Source organism: Tamandua tetradactyla, chromosome 12 (assembly GCF_023851605.1).
Source record: "Tamandua tetradactyla isolate mTamTet1 chromosome 12, mTamTet1.pri, whole genome shotgun sequence".
Classification (NCBI taxonomy): domain Eukaryota; kingdom Metazoa; phylum Chordata; class Mammalia; order Pilosa; family Myrmecophagidae; genus Tamandua; species Tamandua tetradactyla.
In genome coordinates this window covers 69333094-69353804 of record NC_135338.1, presented here as the reverse complement: position 1 = coordinate 69353804, position 20711 = coordinate 69333094, and the positions used below count along the sequence as shown (strand labels likewise).

At 44.1% G+C, this 20711-nt stretch overlaps 1 long non-coding RNA gene across 1 annotated transcript in view; it reads left to right on the top strand.

Moving 5' to 3' along the window:
* The first annotated feature begins 24 nt into the window (after positions 1 to 24).
* Positions 25 to 20711, top strand: part of LOC143652325 (uncharacterized) — a 39146-nt gene continuing 18459 nt past the window's right edge. The window contains exon 1 of the long non-coding RNA XR_013160566.1: positions 25 to 239. This is a non-coding gene — a long non-coding RNA (uncharacterized LOC143652325). The remainder of the gene's footprint in view (positions 240 to 20711) is intronic.

Genomic DNA, 20711 nt, shown 5'->3' with positions numbered 1-20711 from the left:
AGCCCGAGCCTGGGCGCCCGCAGCGGTGGGCGGGGCGGCAGTCACTCCCGCCCGGCTGGCGGCTGGCGGGGCTGCAGGAGCGTGGCCGTCCCCTGCAAATCTCTCATCTCCTTCTTTCTCTCATCTCCCTCTCTCTCATCTATTTCCCTCTCATCTCCCTCGTCACTCGCTCAGTCCCAGTTCCTCTGGGGCTCCAGAGGGAAGCTTCTTTCTGCCCAGGGCTCACAGGACCTTTTTTGGTGAGTTGTGTCTGTAAGTATGATGACGGTTTAAACTCACATTTCTGAAGTTGAGAGGGACTGAGTTTTAGGGACTCCGAAAAAGTTACAGATTTATGAGAAACACCACGAGTGTCCTTTAGTTGGGGGAGGGCTGATGCAAAGTCGATATTCAGAAAGCCTCATTTCCACTCATGCCTGCCCACCAGGGACGCAGGGATGGCTGCCTTCTGGGTCTAATGAAGTTATTCTGAGTTCCATGCTGATTCCTGAGAAGGATGGTTGAGGAAGCAGGCGTTTTGCTTCTTGCTCTCTCAGACCTTGTTTTCTGCTTGGCCCTGCTTTCTGTGGGCCGTGGGGAAAGTTGGAGCTCTTCTGTCCGCCCCGAGAGCCTCCCAAGGAAGCCTGAGCAGCACAGGCAGGTTGAAGGTTTGGTAGAGGGTACCCTCAGAGACCGCTCTGCTTAGCTTAGTCCTTGGGTTTTGGAGAAGACCAGCTGGCACCTTGCAGGTTATGTTTCTGGTAGACAGGGCCAGGGCAACAGGCTCAGCTGGTGATGGTTGCCCATTACCCCCCATGGAACCTGCTCCTTCACTCCTGGGAGCACGGGCTCCGGTCAGAGAGGCTCTTAACTGGCTTTGGCACAGCCGTGGGTACTGGGGCGGGAGGGGAGCCAGGTGGGGTTGAAGCCTTGTTTGAAAAGCAAAGTTGAAATGGCTTTAAAAATTTCAGTGGCCATTAGAGAGAGGAAGATTGAAGATATAAACTAGGGAGGGGGAAAATGGTCCCTAAGAAGGTGAGAGGGGCTAGAATCTTGTCCTGACCTCAGTCCTAGAGTTCTAGGAGCCTTCATCTAGCATGTTGCTTATCCATGTGTGCGCCCTTGGGTATAATGGCAAGAGACATGGGCAAATCTCCATGGGTACAGGAATTTAACATTTCACATTTTCCCTACTGCAAATCTCTCATCTCTCTCTCTCATCTACTTCTCTCTCATCTACTTCTCTCTCATCTACCACTCTCTCATCTACTGCTCTTTCATCTATCTATCAGTCTCTATCATCTATTTCTCTATCATCTATCTATCACCAATAGCTAAGTAGCCCTGCACATCAAGGAACTCATAACCCAGTTAAGGAGACCTAAATCACTAAGGAAACAATTAACAGCTGCCATGAGACTGTTACAGTGCTATGCTGGGATATCTTTTATAAATGCTCCAGGGATTCAGAAAAGAAAGTCAGAATTGCTGATACAAGCTTCATTAAAGACAGAGAATTGATCTGAATCTTGAAGAATGGGGAAGAATTTAAAAGGGTGGGGAGTGTGAGGGTATGATTATAAAAGTTTGTGTTTGTGTGCATATAGAGAGGTGATTTTGGGCAGGAGAATGGCCATGAGAAAGGAAGGATGAGGAACATAGGGTGAGGGAGAAGAGGAGAACAACTGACTGTGGTCCAGAGTATGTAGAGGGTAGAATGAGTCTGATGGGGTTGGTGACAGACTATGAAGGTCGACTTGGTGTGTGTGGACATGGGGCCGGCGGCAGGTCTCTGGCTGGTATCAGATAGGGGCTGCCTGAGTGATCTGCACCCAACACATGCCCTTTGCACCCGTTCTTCAGCCTCATGGTGGCTTTCAGGTTCTAGAGCCACTTTGAGGTTCTCTGTCAACCTCTTCCTATCTTCTGTTCCTTCCCCTCTTACTTGGCTTTCCATGGTCCTATTAAAACCCAGTCCTCTTTGGAGGATGAAGTCTAAGTTCATTTTCTTTGTGCCTGTCCTGATAGTGCTGAACTCAAAAACTTTGCTCAGCCACATGAGCGGGAGCCATTATTAGTTCACAGTCTCCACCCAACTGGTTCCTCAACAGTTTCTAGTAATCCCTCTAGATTACTAGATTACCCTCTCTAATGTTTCTTTAGTGGCCTTCTGTCTCCTGGTCTCCATAGAGGCCTTCTCCTCAAACGTCTGACCTTACCACTCCCCTATTACCCCTCCATCCCTTGCCACCATCAGTAAGAACCTTGCTGCTACTTCACAGATAAAATTGTCTGAATTTCCTGCCGTCAAACCTCAAAAGCATCTAAACTTGCACCTGTGTTTCCCTTGTACCTCTCGTTACAATGGAGGTTCACCCCTCAGCCTATGCTCTAGATTCTAGCCCTTCTCGCCTTCTTAGGAACCACTATGTTCCCTCCCTAGCTTATATATGCAATCTTTATCTCTCTACTGGCCTCTTCCCATCAACATTTAAATTTGCTTAAGTCTTTCCTATCCTAAGAAAGCATACCTTCTCTGATTCCACCTCTCCTTTCTCACACTCTAGCTGTCATCCTATTCTTTTTTCTCCTTTTCACAACCATATTAGTTTGAAAGCTGCTGGAACATGATATACCAGAACTGGAACAGGCTTTTAAAAGAATTTAATAAGTTACAAGTTTACAGTTCTAAGCCTATAAAAATGTCCAAATTAAGGCATCCATGGAAAGATACCTTAATTCAAGGAAGACTGATGGGTCTCCAACACCTCTGTCATCGGGAAGTCACATGACTGGCATCTACTGGGGGCATGCTCCTGGGCTCTATTATCTTCAACATCTGTTCCTGTGGGGGTTCCTCACTTTGTTTCTCTGGGGATGGCTTTTATTTCTTGGTTTCTGTGGTAGTTAGATCCAGGTGTCACCTTGGCTAGGTGAAGGTGCCTAGTTCTATTGCTGTGGACATGAGCCAATGGCATGTGAACCTCATCTGTTGCTGATTACATCTGCAGTCAGCTAGGAGGTGTGCCTGCTGCAATGAATGATGTTTGATTTAATTGGCTGCTGCTTAAATGAGAGAGCAGAACGTAGCACAGCCAAAGCAGCTCCACATTCTCATCTCAGCATTTACAGCTCAGCCCAGGTCTTTGGAGATGCAGAAATGAATCACCCCAGGGAAAGCTGTTGGAACCCAGAGGCCTGGAGAGAAGGTTAGCATAGATCGCCCTGTGCCCTCCCACGTAAGAAAGAACCTCAGTCAAAAGTTCGCTGTGTTTCCTCTGAAGAACTATATGTTAACTAAACAAATCCCCTTTTATTGAAAGCCAATCCATCTCTGGTGTGTTGCATTCTGGCAGCTAGCAAGCTGAAACAGTTTCCCTTGGCTCTCTCGGTTCTGGTTTTCTTAATGTCTCATGGAGACTTCTGCTGGGCTCCTAGCATCTCCAAACATCATGTCTCTGTTCTCTGACAAAACTGTTCTCTGAGCAGCTATATCTGCTCCTTCTGAAGACTCTGTAGAAAAGGCATCTGTCTTTTCTGACTCTCTCCAAAATGTTTCCTCTTTTAAAGGATTCCAATAATTTAATCAAATCCTACCTGAAACAGGTAGAATCACTTCTTCATCTAGCCAAAGTTCACCCCAACAATTAGGCACGTCACATCTCTATGGAGATAATCTAATCAGAAGTTTCCAATCTACATTATTCAATCAAGATTTTAAAAATGGCCACTCCCACAAGATTAGATCAGGATTAAAGCATAGTTTTTTCTGAGGTACATAATACTTTCAAAGTGGCACATTCCACCCTCTGTACCCAAAAAAAGACATGTTTTTCCGTATACAAAATGCATTCACTCCATTACAATATCACAAAAGCCTTAAAACATTTCAATATGTTTTATTGAACATTTCAATAAATTCAATTTTATACATTTCAATTTGTATTGAAATGTATAAAACATTTCAATACAAATACAGTACAAGGCTAAAACCAGTAAAAAAAAAATCTCATCAAGTTCAGCTATAGGCATGGTCTGTTCTAAAGCCAAAAAAAAAAATTATCCTCTGGGTCTGGACCTGTGAAACTCAGAACAAGTTGTCTGCTGCCAAAATAAAAAGGAGGGACAGTCATAGGATATATGTTCCCACTGCCATACGGAGAAATCAAAAGGTAAACAGGGTGTCACTGCACTCATACAGTTCTGAAAACATGTGGGGCAAACTCCATTTGATTTCAAAGTCTGAGAGTCATTTATCTTTGGGACTTTAGAAACCAGCCCTCCCACCCTTTGCAAAGGCCTACACAGCAGCCTTGTTTTCTCTCCAGATGCTGGGGTGGGTTGCAATACTGGGGGACATTTGAGAGACCATTTTTCTCTTGGCTCCACCCTCTCCAAGCATTGGGGCTGCCCCTGGGCTTTCTGCCAATTCTGGGGCACACTCTCAACCCCTCCAGGACAATGGGGTGGCAGCCAGGTTCTCACCAATCCCTGGTTTATGCTCTCCACCCTCTCCAAGACCAGAGGTGGCACAACTCTTCTTGAACAATGAAGCATAAGACTTACTCTCTGCTTCTTGGACAACTCAACCCCAGAACTCAACCCTTTCCATGTGTATGGGTTGGTCCACTCTCCTGGCCTGAGGTTTCCTGGCTCCAGACCTTAGCCTCCATGGTTCTGCCTCTGAAGACGTTTTTCCTTCACTTTTTCCCTCCTCTATCCCTTTTAGTCCAGACTGGCAGTGGTTCTGTTCATACAGATTCCACAACACTCTTGTTGGTTTTCTATGCAATATGCTGGGATCATGCCCATCAAACAAAAGGACTTTCCACAAATCCTTTCTGAATAATTTCATCTCCAATCCTTGCTTGTCCTGTAATGTCTGACTACTTCCATGCTTGGATAGATCCTCACGTGGGGCCCCTGTTCACTGGGGTCTCACTTTCTGAAAGCCCAGAATTTTCCAGAACATCTGTTTCCATTTTCTTTCTACCCAAGTGTTCAGTTCTCAACTTATCTCTTTCCTCTCAAAATGCTAGGCTGCATTTTCCACATTTAGCTTGGAAATTTCCTCAGCTAAGTATCCCAGGTTGTCACCTTTAAACGCTGACTGTCATCCAACAGTAGTACATAATTTTGCAAGATTCTATTCCACCTTGAAAGAAGGATCACCTTTTTCCAGTTTGCAACAGCACATGCATCATTTCCGACTAATACCTCATCAGAGGTATCTTTAGAGTCCATTTCTACCAACAGTCTCTTCAAAGCATTCTGAGCCTTCTCTATCAAGCACTTCACAACTCTTCCAGAATCTTTCACTTATTCATTTAAAAAGATTCTTCCAGAACCCTCCCTTATCCATTTAAAAAGCCTTTTCAAGAAGTTTGATATTTGCAAACTGCAGCAGCACCCCACTCCTAATACCAAAATCTGTATTAGTTGTAAAGCTGCCAGAATACAATATACCAGAATTGGAACAGCTTTCAAGAGGAGAATTTAATAAGTTACAAGTATATAGTTCTAAGCTTATAAAAATGTCCAAACTAAGGCATCCAGTTTGGAGGGCTGATGGGTCTCCAACACCTCTGTCACATCACCCTCTAATCCAAGGTTAATACCCACCATTGGGTGAGTCATGTCTCCATGGAGGTAATTTCATCAAGTTTCCAGTCTACAGTAATGAATAGGGATTTTTAAAAAGACTGCCTCTATAAGATGGGATTAGGATTAAAGCATGGCTTTTCTAGGGTACAGAAATCCTTTCAAACTGGCACAGGGGGTAATATTATCAAAAAAGGAGAATACAGGTTAAAAAATAAAACAGGTATTCACCATAATCTCCAATTAATGATTCCAGCTGAGACCTTTCCTTGTGCTTATAGATATCTCTACTTGAATGTCCCAAATTCAACAACTCTGTCTTTAAATGTATTTCCTAGAAAGCAGAACCTAGGGTGAGGCACATATATAAGACCTTATTAGGAGGTACAGTTCCAGGTCAGCAAAAGTGAGGGAAAAAGATCAGTGAGACAAGGAAGTCACAACTTTATAAGAAAATGCAAGTAGTTGCTTGATCACATGAAATGTGATCTACTACAAGACAGGCCTTGTAGAAGTCCTGTCTAGAGGAATACTCCTTACTGAGTGTACTGGTTTGAAAGGGTTTATGTGCCCTAGAAAAGCCATGTTTTAATCTTAATCAATCTTGCAGGAGCAGTGTTTTCTTCTAATCTATTCAGTACTATACGTTGGGAACTTGATTAGGTTCTTTCCACGGAGATGTGACTCAATCAATTATGGGTATTAAACTTGATTACATGGAGACGTGTCTCCACCCATTCTACATGGATCTTGATTAGTTTACTGGAATCCTATAAAAGAGACAATTTGGAGAGAGTTCCTTTTGAGATCAAGGAGAGAGCCGCAGATCCATGACAGAATGACGAGGAGAACCACAGGGTCCACCAGCCAATGACCTTTAGAGATGAAGAAGGAAAATGCCTCCTGGGGAGCCTCATGAAGCAAAAGGCCTGGAGAGAAAGCTAGCAGATGCTGCCATGTTCGCCATGTACCCTTCCAGGTGAGAGAGAAACACTGAACATCATCAGCCTTCTTGAACCAAGGTATCTTTCCCTGGATGCCTTAGATTAGACATTCAAGCCTGGCTTGAATTGGGACAATATCATGGCCTTAGAATGGTGAACTAGCAACTTCTTAAATTCCCCATTTAAAAGCCATCCCATTTCTAATATATTGTATTCTGGCAGCTAGCAAACTAGAACAACTGAGTATTACCCCCCTGGAATGCTCCATACTAAGGGGAGGATAGAGAGAAAGATTTGACTAGTGAGTTCTTCCTTTCTCCTTTATCTCACGGGTCAGATGTGTCGCATGGGGTTTTAACTACTCTGCATTTCTGGATTGTGTTGCCAGGCTGTATTAGTTAGGGTTCTCTAGAGAAACAGAATCAACAGGGAACACTTGCGAATATAAAATTTATAAAAGTGTCTCACATGACCACAGGAATGCACAGTCCAAAATCTGCAGGGAAGGCTGTGAAGCTGATGATTCCATGGAGGGTCTGGATGAACTCCACAGGAGAAGCTCACTAGCTGAGGCAGGAAGAGAGCCTGTCTCTTCTGAATCCTCCTTAAAAGGCTTCCAGTGATTAGGTTGAGCATCACCCATTGCAGAAGACACTCCCCTTGGCTGATTACAAAAGGAATTGCTGTGGATGCAGCTGATGTGATCATGATCTAATTCTATGAAATGTCCTCATTGCAACAGACAGGCCAGCACTTGCCCAACCAGACAAACAGGTACCACCACTTGGCCAAGTTGACACAGTAAGCCGACCATGACAGTCCACCCCTCGTCAACTTGACAGCTATATACATCACTTTAAACCATACCTAATTTCTAAATAAAAAACATTAAAATACACATTTTTTTCTTTCACCTAACAATACTCAACTGTCCTGCATATAACTGGAAACACAGTAACTCTCTCCAGAATAGGGTGCAACTCCTTGGGTAATATTCATTCTTAAACTTGATATCTTACAACTTAGATAGTATAACAGGAACAAAACAGCATCAAAGTCCTCATTTCTGTAACTGATCATGTGGTTGTAGTTCATATTTATCACTACCTTCTTCCACTACCCATTCCATGTTCCCTTTACCCTCAGCAAGCACTTCAGCTGGCCGTGGTTCTTTGCCTGGTGGGGTGACCCGAACCTTCATTCCCGAAGTTTCAGACCCATTAGTAGTCCTGCCTGGATTGGGTTGTTGCAGTTTTCCATTGATTTTATTCACAGGGCATGGTAGTACTAAAAGACGTGCTAGGGGATCTCCTATATTCCAAGAAAACTCTTCTTTACCTCCGTTGTGTAGTTGCAGTCCTACTTCCTCCTGACAGTCAGCGTCAATCACCCCAGACAATAATGTAATCCCCTTCTTGGCTTGTTGATCCAGGGGCATGAGTAGCCCAAAGTGACCAGGTGGCAATCTTAGATTCCAGTTCAATGGAATCATTGTTGTTTCTCCTGGTGGAAGCACTCCCCCTTTTGGAACTAAAACCTGTAGACCAGCAGAGCTCAGGGTCACAGGGACAGGAAGCAAAAATTTTCCTGGTGGATCACTAGGGGTAATAGTGAGTGGTACCACTCCCATTTCCACCCCTTGGTTCCTGGGCCCATGGATCCTGGCTATGGGAGGAGCAGCACCATACAGTGGACACTGATTCAGAGACTGTACAGCTTACTGGAGAACATTACCCCAGCCTTCAAGGTATTGCCACCTAGTTGGCACCATAATTGAGTTTTCAAAAGGCCATTCCACCGTTCTATTAATCCAGCTGCTTCTGGATGATGGGGAACATGGTAAGACCAGAGAATTCCATGAGCATGTGCCTATTCCCACACTTCATTTGCCGTGAAGTGTGTTCCTTGATTAGAAGCAATGCTATGTGGAATACAATGACGATGGATAAAGCATTCTGTAAGCCCATGGATGGTAGTTTTGACAGAAGCATTGCATGCAGGGAAAGCAAATCCATATCCAGAGTATGGGTCTATTCCAGTTAGAACAAATCACTGCCCCTTCCATGAAGGGAGTAGTCCAATGTAATCAGCTTGCCACCATGTAGCTGGCTGGTCACCTCGGGGAATGGTGCCATATCAGGGCTGAGTGTAGGTCTCTGCTGCTGGCAGATTGGGCACTCAGCAGTGGCTGTAGCCAAGTCAGCCTTGGTGAGTGGAAGTCCAAGTTGCTGAGCCCATGCATAACCTCCATCCCTACCACCATGACCATTTTGCTCATGAACCCCTTGGACAATGACAGGTATTGCTGGGGAAAGAAGCTGACTGGTATCCACAGAACAGGTCATCTTATCCACTTGATTATTAAAACCTTCCTCTGCTGAAGTCACCCTCTGGTGTGCCTTCACATGGGACACAAATATGTTCATGTTTTTAGCCCACTCAGAAAGGTCTATCCACATACTTCTTCCCCAGACCACTTTGTCACCAATTTTCCAGTTATGGTCTTTCCAAGTCCCTGACCATCCAGTCAAATCATTAGCAATAGCCCTTGAGTTAGTATACAAACACACCTCTGGCCAGTTTTCCTTCCAAGCAAAATGAACAACCAGGTGCAGTGCTCAAAGTTCTGCCCACTGGGAGGACACCCCATAAAAGGGTTGTAGTGCAGCAGCTGTAAACCAGGCCCGAGTTTTCTCTTCCTCAGTCGATTCTCTGTAAGGAACTCCCCAAGAGGCCATAGCTCTGGTATGGGAAAGAGAAGGTAATGTGGCAGGAGTGGAGACCATGGACATTTGGGCCACTTCTTCATGTAGCTTACTTGTGCCTTCAGGACTTGCTCTGGCCCTATCTCATATATACCATTTCCTTTTTACAACAGAGTGCTGCTGTGCACACCCAACTTTATAGCTTGGCAGGTCAGACAACACCCAGCTCAAGATACGCAACTCAGGTCTCAGAGTAACTTGGGGGTCCATGGTTAAGTGTTCAGTCTCTACTAAGGCCCAGTAGCAGGCCAAAAGCTGTTTCTCAAAAGAAGAGTAGTTATCTGCAGCACATGGTAACACTTTGCTCCAAAATCCTAAGGGTTTGCATTGTGATTCTCCTATAGGGGCCTGCCAAAGCTCCAGACAGCATCTCTGTTTGCCGCTGATACTTCCAGCACGATTGGATCTGCTGGACCATAGGGCCCAAGTGGCAGAGCAGCTTGTACAGCAGCCTGGACCTGATGCAGAGCTGCCTCTTGTTCAGGTCTGCACTCAAAACTAGCAGCTTTTCTGGTCACTCGATAAATGAGGAATATATTGTTACCAAAATCCAAAAAGCTTACTGGAGAACATTACCCCAGCCTTCAAGATATATTGGAATATATTGTTACCAAAATCCAAAAAGACCAACTAGGCATTGTGCCTCTTTTTTTGGTTGTAGGAGGGGCCAGATGCAGCAACTTATCCTTCACCTTAGAAGGGATATCTTGACATGTCCCACACCACTGGACACCTAGAAATTTCACTGAGGTGGAGGGCCCCTGTATTTTTGTTGGATTTATCTCCCATCCTCTGACACACAGATGCCTTTGCGATAAGTCTAGAGTAGTTGCTATTTCTTGCTCACTAGTTTCAATCAACATGATATCATCAATATAATGGAACAGTGTGATGTCTCATGGGAGGGAGAAATGATCAAGGTCCCTGCAGACAAGATTATGAAATAGGGCTCGAGAGTTGATATACCCCTGAGGTAGGACAGTGAAAGTATATTGCTGACCTTGCCAGCTGAAAGCAAACTGTTTCTGGTGGTCCTTACTAATAGCTATTGAGAAAGAAGAATTTGCCAGATCAATAGCTGCATAGCAGGTACCAGGAGATATATTGATTTGCTCAAGCAATGATACCACATCTGGAACAGCAGCTGCAATTGGAGTTACCACCTGGTTGAGTTTACGATAATCTACTGTCATCCTCCAAGACCTATCTGTTTTCTTCACAGGCCAAATAGGAGAGTTGAATGGGGATGTGGTGGGAATCACCACCCCTGCATCTTTCAAGTCCTTAAGAGTGGCAGTAATCTCTGCAATCCCTCCAGGAATATGGTATTGCTTTTGATTTACTATTTTGCTTGGTAGGGGCAGTTCTAGTGGCTTCCACTTGGCCTTTCCCACCATAATAGCCCTCACTGCAGGAGTTAGAGAACCAACGTGGGGATTCTGCCAGTTGCTCAGTATGTCTATGCCAATTATACATTTTGGAACTGGGGAAATAACTACAGGATGGGTCCGGGGGCCCACTGGACCCACTGTGAGATGGACCTGAGCTAAAACTCCATTGATCACCTGGCCTCCATAAGCCCCCACTCTGACTGGTGGACCAGAGTGACGTTTTGGGTTCCCTGGATTTAATGTCACTTCTGAGCCAGTGTCTAATAATCCCTGAAATATCTGATCATTTCCTTTTCCCCAATGCAGTTACTCTGGTAAAAGGCCATCAGTCTCCTTGGGGAAGTCTTGGAGGAAGACTAACAGTATAAATTTGTGGCAGTGTAACAGGGTTCTCCCCCAAAAGGACCTGGCCTCCCCTTCATTCAAGGGGCTCTGGATCTGCAAACTGTCTCAAGTCTGGAAATTGATTAAGGGACTGTGACTCTGTGTTTTTGTAATTCAGATTAGACTTCTGTTCACTAGACCTAGAACTCTTTTGTTTATACAGCTTGAGCAAGAATTTAGTAGACTGCCCTTCTATTGTATTTCTAGGTACCCCATGATTTACTAGCCAATGCCACAAATCTCTGCGAGTCATATAATTTTGACTACTACTTTGAGTTTTCTGTCTATTATAATAGCCATGTCTACCCTGTCTTTGGTGATTAAGTGCTGCCACCTGGCTTCTGCCAACTCAGGATCCTGTCACCCCATTGTGTTTAAGGATTCCAGCTCAGTGACAGCAGTTCCTGCAGTAATCGATCTAGAGAGAAGTACAACTACAGAGCTATTCAGGGGTGATGGTGTTAATCTCACAAATTTATTTCTCACTGTTCCTGTAAAAGCTACATCCCCTGGACATTCCTGGGGTTTAAGAGCAGGCTTTGCATGATAAATCCACTTTAACTTTACAATCTCTCTAAGCCTCTGGATCCTCTTATCTACATTATACCAGGGCAGTTCTGGCATTTCAACCTCAGGTAATGTCAGCCACCTTTTGATCCATGTTTCAACCAACCATCCAAACAAACTGTTAATACCTTTTCTAACCCGTTAAGCTATGACACTGAATGCAGAATCTCTGCTTAGTGGGCCCATATCAATAAATTCAGCCTGATCCAGCCTTATATTCCTCCCACCATTATCCCACACCCTTAAAATCTATTGCCACACATATTTCCCTGATTTGTGTCTATATAAATTGGAAAACCCACACAGTTCTTTTGGAGCATAATGTACCTCCTCATGTGTGATACTTTGTATCTCACCTTTGGGGGCCTGTTGGGACTTTAGTCTAGTTATAGGTCTGGATGAAATGAGGGGTGGTGGGGGTGGGTCATGAAAAATATCTTCCAAGCTGTTTGCTTCAGGGCCTTCATTTGCAGTTTCATCTGGTGAAATAGCATTAATCACTCTAGAGCTAATTCCTTCAGGAAGAGGTTGGGTGGCCAACTCCTCAAGGCAGGCTGGAGGTGGGGTAGCTATGTCTTCAGGGCAAACTATTACTGGGTTGTCTAGAGAAGACTCAGCATGACCTAGGGTTTCAACCTCACCCCCAACATCATTATCAATCCATGTCACCATCCCATTTTTCAGGGTCCAACTCCTTTCCATCAATGCCCTCACTTTAATGGCAGACACCATGCAACATTGAGATTTCAGTTTACATTGTAAAGTTGCTACTCTAACAATAAGATTCTGAGTCTGATTTTCAGAGATCTGAAGTCTACGGCTATAGGAAATAAGATTTTCCTTCAGGATACTCATAGAAACGTCTACATCTGTCAGATGGCGCTTAAGCTTCTCATTTGAAGCCTTAAGCCCATCCCTTTCACTCCTTAATGTAGCCAGTGTATCTAACAACAATCAGCCAATATCTCTATGCCTCTTATTTCCACAAAACTCTGTAAAGGTTCAAAGACATTATCCCCCAGAGCCTGGCTTCATACAAGGGAAGCATTAGGAGAATCGAATGGTGGTATTTTGACTATCTCTTTTGCCAACTCACTCCATGGATTGGGAGTGCCATTCTGATTATGGGAATCAGAGTCCTTAGTGCCTTTGAGTCTAGTCAGAGTGGAAAACCATTCATAAAAACCCATTTTTAAGATTCTGTTTCTTAAGCACCACTCCTGGTACCAAGATGTATTAGTTAAGGTTCTCTAGAGAAACAGAATCAACAGGGAACACTCGCAAATATAAAATTTATAAAAGTGTCTCACCTGACCACGGGAATGCACAGTCCAAAATCTGCCTGGCAGGGTGTGAAGCTGACGATTCCATGGAGAGTTTGGACGAACTCCACAGGAGAGGCTCGCCAGCCAAGGTAGGAAGAGAGCCTGTCTCTTCTGAATCCTCCTTAAAAGGCTTCCAGTGATTAGATTGAGCATCATTCATTGCAGAAGACACTCCCCTTGGCTGATTACAAAAGGAATTGCTATGGATGCAGCTGATGTGATCATGACCTAATTCTATGAAATGTCCTCATTGCAACAGACAGGCCAGCACTTGCCCAACCAGACAAACAGGTACCACCACTTGGCCAAGTTGACACATGAAGCCGACCGTGACACAGGCCCTTCCAGGAATCTATGAAACTAGACCCCAGCTTCCAGTGTGGTGAGTCAGTAGAGCCCAAAAGTGATCAGAGACCCATATCCTTTGATGGATCAAGATATATCCATGGAAATCCGGAGCTTGAAGGAGACTGGGATGAGGCAGAGAAATTGCAGCGTGCCATTGGAGCTGAAGCTTGACCTGGGAATCTGCTAGGCAAGTAGTGGGACCTGGGTGGAACAGAATTAACAATTTATAACAGCTGCACATTGAACACATGGAGAAGATGCTGGTGGCACAACTACCTGTCTACTCCAGTGCCCTTGCTATGGCTACACTAGAAGCAGTTCAAATGGCTAAAGTACTTCACTCCAAAATCAATCTGATGTGGGATGAAGAGAATGGGCAGCAGTGATTGCAGCTGGGCATTTGCATTGAACACATGACCAAGATCTGAGGGGCAGGTGAGAATGAGTAAATCTTGGGGTATGTACACAACAGGGTCTGGTATAATGTGAAAACTTCATTCATTGTCACCCCTCCAAAACCCAAACCTGCTATTCCTGTGCTCCCTGATTCAATGAGTGGTAGTACCATGGACCCAATAACCTGAGCCAGAAACTTTAGAATTGTACTTGATTCCTCTTTTTCCTCCCATGTTCAATCCATCACCAAGTGCAGTCAGTTCTAGAATCTGACAACTTTTTATATCCCCATTACCACGGTACTCTTTCAGGGAACCATCTTCTCAAGCTTGGATATTATAATAGTCTCCAAATGGGTGCTTTACCTTTTGGGCTGTAGACCTCCAAAATGTGCCTCTCCCCGCAGCAAGTGTGGTCTTCCTGAAATACAACCCTAACCATGTTACCTTTCTGCAGACAATTCTTCAAGGACTCTTCATTGCTCTTAATGTTAAGATCCAAACACAAGGCCATACATGCTCTGGCTGCCACTTAATCCACTTGCTTTTTGTCTTGCTGCTTCCTTTTGTCCCTGCTACAATCCCACCACTCAGCTTTTCTACGATGCCATGCTCTCACTTCATTTATCCATTGATTCATCCAACAAGTGTTTTGTGAGAGCCTACTATGTCCTGTCACTGTCTTAGGTGCTGGGAATAGAATAAACTATTACTCTATTGAGACTTTACCCATGCTGTATCTCCTGCCTGGGATACTCTTTGCCCTTTTGGAAACAGTGTAAATTGGCGACACAAAACCATTCCCTTGGCTCAATGTCTTAGTTTCCTAGTTGCTAGGACAAATACCATACAATAGGTTGGTTTAACAACAGGGATTTATCGGCCATGGTTTCAAAAGGGTAAAAGGCTTGCTTCCTCCCCATTGGTATCTTCTGGATTGCCAATCATCTTTGGCTTTTCTGTCATATGGCAACACACATGGTAGCATTCTCTCTTTTTCTTATACATTCTGTTGACTGCCAGCTTCTGGCTGTTCCCTGTGACTTCTCCTTCTGTGTCCAATTTCCTTGACTTATAAGGACTTAGCCACCCTCATTCAGTTTGGACACCCCTGAATGAAGTGTGTTTTGTAAAGTCCTATTTACAACTTGGTTCACACCTACAGGACCAGAGGTTGGGACCTGAACATGCCTTTTGTGGGGGACATGACCAATCCCTAACGCTCAGTTTTCTAACCTTCCTTCTGGGTAGAGGACATAGCACAGTTCTGGCCAGTGAGATCAAGTTAAAAGTCCATAGAGAGGGAGCCCATCCTAAATAAAAATCTTCACTAGGAAAAGTGCTTTTTTCCTACCTGCTTCTTCCACCTGGAATATGAATATAAAGCTTAAGAGTACAGAAACCCTCCTGTGACCATGAAGTGACAAGAATGAGGATAACGACTTTCATGCTAAAGAATGTGAGTGGAAATAGGGAAAGAGCCTGGTTCACAGTCACGTAGGTTGTGTACTGCATAACTCTAGGGGGCACAATTATCACAATCTGTGATTTTAAATGGTGTGCTGGTTTGAAAGGATGTATGTACCCTAGAAAAGCCATGTTTTAATCAAAATCCCATTTCATAAAGGTAGAATAATCCCTAGTCAATACTGTATGTTTGAGACTGTAATCAGATCATCTCCCTGAAGATGTGATTTAATCAAGAGTGGTTGTTAAACTGGATTAGGTGATGACAAGTCTCCACCCATTTGGGTGGGTCTTGATTAGTTTCTGAAGCCCTGTAAAAGAGGAAACATTTTGGAGAATGAGAGAGATTCTGAGAGAGCAGAACAACACAGCCACAAGAAGCAGAGTCCACCAGCCAGAGATCTTTGGAGATGAAGAAGGAAATTGCCTCCCAGGGAGCTTCATGAAACAGGAATCCAGGAGAAGAAGCTAGGTGATGACACTGTGTTCACCATGTGCCCTTCCAGATGAGAGAGGAACCCTGACCGTGTTTGCCACGTGCCTTCTCACTTGAGAAAGAAACCCTGAACTTCATCGGCCTTCTTGAACCAAGGTATCTTTCTCTGGATGCCTTAGATTGGACATTTCTATAGATTTGCTTTAATGGGGACATTTTCTTGGCCTTGGAACTTAAACTAGCAAGTTATTAAACTTCCCTTTTTAAAAGTCATTCCATTTCTGGTATATTGCATTCTAGCAGCTAGCAAACTAGAACAAATGGCCGCATTGGTCCTGGATCTGGTCTGGTCTCCAAAGCAGGAGGAATAGAAGAAAAGGCAGGAAGCTTTGATCCTACTCATTATGAATTCCCAGAAATCTGTCCATCAACAAAGCCGTTGTCTTCACCCTTTGTGACTAGGCTTTTGAAACTCAAAGACTGAGAATTAACTCCATCTTCTGCTTTGTCAACATCTCCCTAAAACAATGAATAACTTGCTTAGTTCATATAGGGAAAGGAATCCAGGCAGAAGGAAAGTATGGGGTGGGGGGATAGAATTCATTGGTTAATATTTCAAAATACTATCTTCCAATAAGTATACACAATGGAGGTCTCTGCCAAGCTTAATAATAGTTAATCAACAATTCTTCTTAAGAATAGGAAACAGGGAAAAGTTGGAGAAGGATCTTCAGGGAGAATGACTGGGATTTTGAGAACGGAAAAGATAATAGATTTTTTAAATTAAAATTATTTTTATTAGAGAAGCTGTGTGTTTAAAGAACAATCATGCATAAAATGCAGGATTCCCATACACCACCCCACCACCAACACTTGCCTTGGTGTGGAAAATTTGTAACTGCTGATAACACTTTTTTTGTAATTCTACTATTTTTTAACAGTAGTTGCATTTGTTACAATTGATAAAAAAATTATTAAAGTAGTACTGTAGCTATTGTCCATAGTTTAGGTAGGGATATTTTTCCCCATATTCCTTACCTATTTTTTTTTTCATGAATTTCTTTATTACTCATCTACCCAGTCACTGGGAAAAGGGAGTGTCAGTCATAAGTTTTTTACAATCACATGGTCACATGATAAAAGCTTTATAGTTGTACAATCATTTTCAAAGGTCAAGGCTATTGGATTACAGTTCAACAGTTTCAGAGATTTCCTTCTGGCTATTCTAATATGCTAGAAACTACAAAGAAACAACTATATAATAAGTCAGTATCATAATCATTTGTTAAATCCTAATTTCTCAGTATACCTCTTCCTTCTCGTCTGATCATTTTAATTTCTTTGTTTTGGAAAGGGGTGTCAACCTCATGGGGTAGAAGAACAAAATGGGTTTATATTCTTGGAGAGACTCATACTTCTGGATTTCAGGGCTTATCTGGCATAAGAACAATCTGGAGGCCTTAAATTTCTGAACATAAATAAATAAACTTTCTAAGTAAAACTTTTATAGAGTCCTAGAGAGAGCTCAGGGTATTCTTTAGGGTTTTTGGAAATACTGTTGGTTGCCACTTGGCATACTGTGGCAATTCACAATATCTGGCTGAAGCTTGAACAAGAGTAACATCCAGAATGATTTCTCAACTCTATTTGAAATCTCTGACACTTCATTTTGTTTCATTTCTTTACCTGCTTTTGGGCAAGAAGGCATTCTCAGTCCTAAGATTCCAGGGCCAACCTCATCCTTGGTGTGGCCATGTCCCACCTTGCCAGGGAGACTTACACCCCTGGGAGTCATGTCCCACATTGCCAGGGAGATTTACACCCCTGGGAGTCACGTCCCACGTAGTGGGTAGGGTAGTAAGTTTATTTGCAGAGTTGGCATAGAGCGGTCATATCTGAGCAACAAAAGCGGTTCTCTGGGGATGACCCTTAGGCAGAATTATAAGTAGGCTTAGCTTCACCATTGCAGAAATAAATTTCATGAGAGCAAGCCTCAAGTTTGAGGGTTTGGCTTATTAAGGAATCCCTAATGCTTGAGAGACTTCCTTCCCCAGGTAAGGAAGTTTAATAGTTCCGCATTTTTTCCCCAGTCCCTCAAGGGAACATTGCAAATACTTTTTTTTTATTTTCTGCCTCCAAATACTCTAGAATGTATCAAGGTATTAACATTAACATGTACAGAATAACAAGATCTCATTCCCTATTTTAGATTCCATGTAATTAGGTTGTTTAAATAATAACATAATTACATGGACAGGTTAAATTAGATAGTGTGTTCCAGTTTGCTAATGCTGCCGAATGTAATATACCAGAAATAGATTGGTTTTTCAAAAGGAATTTATTTAGTTACACGTTTACAGTTCTAAGGACATAAAAAATGTCCAAACTAAGGCATCAGGAGAAAAGACACCTTGACTAAGAAAGTTATATGGCATCTGGAATATCTCTGTCAGCTGGGAAAGCATGTGGCTGGTATCTACTGGTCCTTTGCTTCTGGTTTCAAACGGCTTCCTCAGGGGTATTTTCTTTCTGCAACTCCAAATGTCTTTTAATTCTGTGCTTTTCCTGTCCTGCCCAGCAGATGGCGCTTATCCACTTGCTGCTTGTCAACTGACTGCTCCCCACAAGCATAACATAGTACAATGCCTTTAATTCTCAGCAGAACCTGCCCCTGGTCAGGGGCCTGGTTGAGACAGAGGCTGAAGGTGACTTCTCTGAATAACAGCCACTGCCTTTGTTGGCCCTTGCCTCCTTTTCTGGGGAGTTGGGATAGGGAGAAGCCACTCTTCAGTCCCCTGTTCACTGCAGACAGGAAGTGTCACAGGTCTCTCAAGCAGCCACTTTTTTCCTCCTGCCAGGAGTGTGTTGGAAACAGAGGCTGGGCTCTACTTTTTGTAGGTTGAAATTGCTGCTGATACCCCACCCCCTAGGGCCCAAATTCTCTGAATGAGAGCTGCCACTTGTGCTGGGCCCTGCCTCCCTTTTCTTGAGAGAAGATACATCCTTTAGGGAACAATCTCCTCTACTTGACTAGTTACTTTGTCTCTCAGTCATTTATTAATTCCACTCTTGCCTGAAAACTGAGAATGCATGCTGCTTTCTTTAATGAGCTGGAGAGAAAGAGAGAAAGAGGGAGGGAAGAAGGGAGGGAAAAAGGAAGGAGAAACGGAAAAGGAAATCCTCAGAGCCAGTTCCCAGCCCCTCTGGTCTTGCCAATCAAGAGTCGGAGTTGGTACCCAACTCTATGTGCTCCATTTCATGTGGCACAACCCTTTTGTAGTACTCTGAGTTCAGCCAACTCCAGAAACCTTTTTCTTTTTTCTATCAGCCCTGCCTCCACGGTGGAGGCAGGGCTGCTATAGGTCTTGTGGATTCTTTCTTGTTTGCGTTGTAGATTTATCTGTGCTTAGAGCTGGCATTTGGCAGTCCAAATTTGTTCATCAGATTCGTAAGTGGAGCTTGGATGAACTCTTCTTCCCTTGCTGCTAGTAGAGAGGGCTTCTGTTCCCCACAGGGGAGATACTCCAAGTCAGCCTGCTGTGCCAGTGGGGGAGGGGCAATGGCCTCCAGAGCCTGGAAGAATTTACTTACAGTTCTGTGCTGTGATCTTGACCTTTCCACTCATTCCAGGCTGGTGTACTGTGTGCATCTGGAACAACAACAGTTGTTTCAGAAGTCCTTGACTATTTATGAACTTCCTGAGAAGATGATCTAAATCCCACACCTCTCTACACTGCTTCCTTACCCTGTCCCAAGATAATAGATTTTGCCAAGCGAGGAACAGCACTCTAGACAAAGGTCTGGCAGAAGCAAAGTCAGAAAAGCCTAAGGGTGCATGGCACATTGGAAGAATTGATCAAGTATGCCAGGGGAATGACTAGAGTGTGACTGAGAGGGAAGTTCTTGAATGGGCAACTTTCAGAGAGCTGAGAACAAGTTGGAGTCCTAATTATCTTCTCCAGATATCTGCACCTGGTTGCAGGTGTCTGTACAGCCCCTTCACCCTATTTGATGAGTAATGGCACATGTTGGCCACCCTGGGGGAGTCACTGAGGACCTGAGCTGGTTCTGTGAGGGTGTGTACCCTAGGTATCAGGATTGCTCTCTGGCTCACCAGCTCACTGGCCCCGAAAGCTTGGTCAGGGTTGCTGGTATCTACTGGGAACAACTCTTCTCACTCTGGGTCTTGGGCACATTCCTAAGGAGGGAGAGAACTGTTGTTAGCAGACCTGGCTGCAGGCAAACCTCTGGTCTCCACTAGCCGATAGTTGAGGAGAAGGCATTTTCCTATGCATTTTTCAGCTAGCACCCCTCCCACCCCCGCCATGGGCTCAGTGTGTTCTGCCTGTACTGTCTTGTCATTACATACAGAGATGTAAATTGGTCTCTGTCCTGTGTTTAGACTTAGTCCCAGTGTAGGGATTCTTGCCTTCACCTACCTACCTCCACCCTTGGAAACAAGTGATTGGGATCCCTGGGGATGGATCGAGACACTCAGTGAGGGGGAAGAATGTCTTGAAGCTGAGGCTGGGGGAGGAATCTGGGATGCACTTCTCCCCCAAGCCTCCCTGCTTTCATCAATAGATGATGGATTCCAGTCCCCTGTCCCAACAAGGCTGCTTGCAGAGAGCCAAGAGGGAGTGCCATAACCATGGAATCATGGCATTCTTCAGCAGTGCCCTCAGGTTAGTCAGAGGAGGAAAAAGGCCACCTGACAACCCATGGAATCAGAGTATTTTCCTAAACCCCTTTCACCTCAGTTTGAAAGAGAAAGGAAAGGTGATGATCTTTCTTTCTTTCCTGGCCTTGCCCAAATCCCCATTTTCTAGGGTTTAGAGAGCCAACCCCTTCATAGGTATAAATCTTTGTCTAATTTACTCCAGCCAGCTAAACCCATAAGGCCCAGGCTGGTTCCTGCTCAGTCCCCAGCACCCACTGACCTCCTGCTCTCTGATAGGACTCTGGGAATATTAGTTTCCTATTGCCACTGTAACGAATTACCATAAACTTAATGGCTTAAAGCAGCACTCACTTATCATCTAGCAGTTCTGTGGGGTAGCAAGAGACTAAACAAGACTAAATCAAGGTGTCATAAAGAATGAGTTCCTT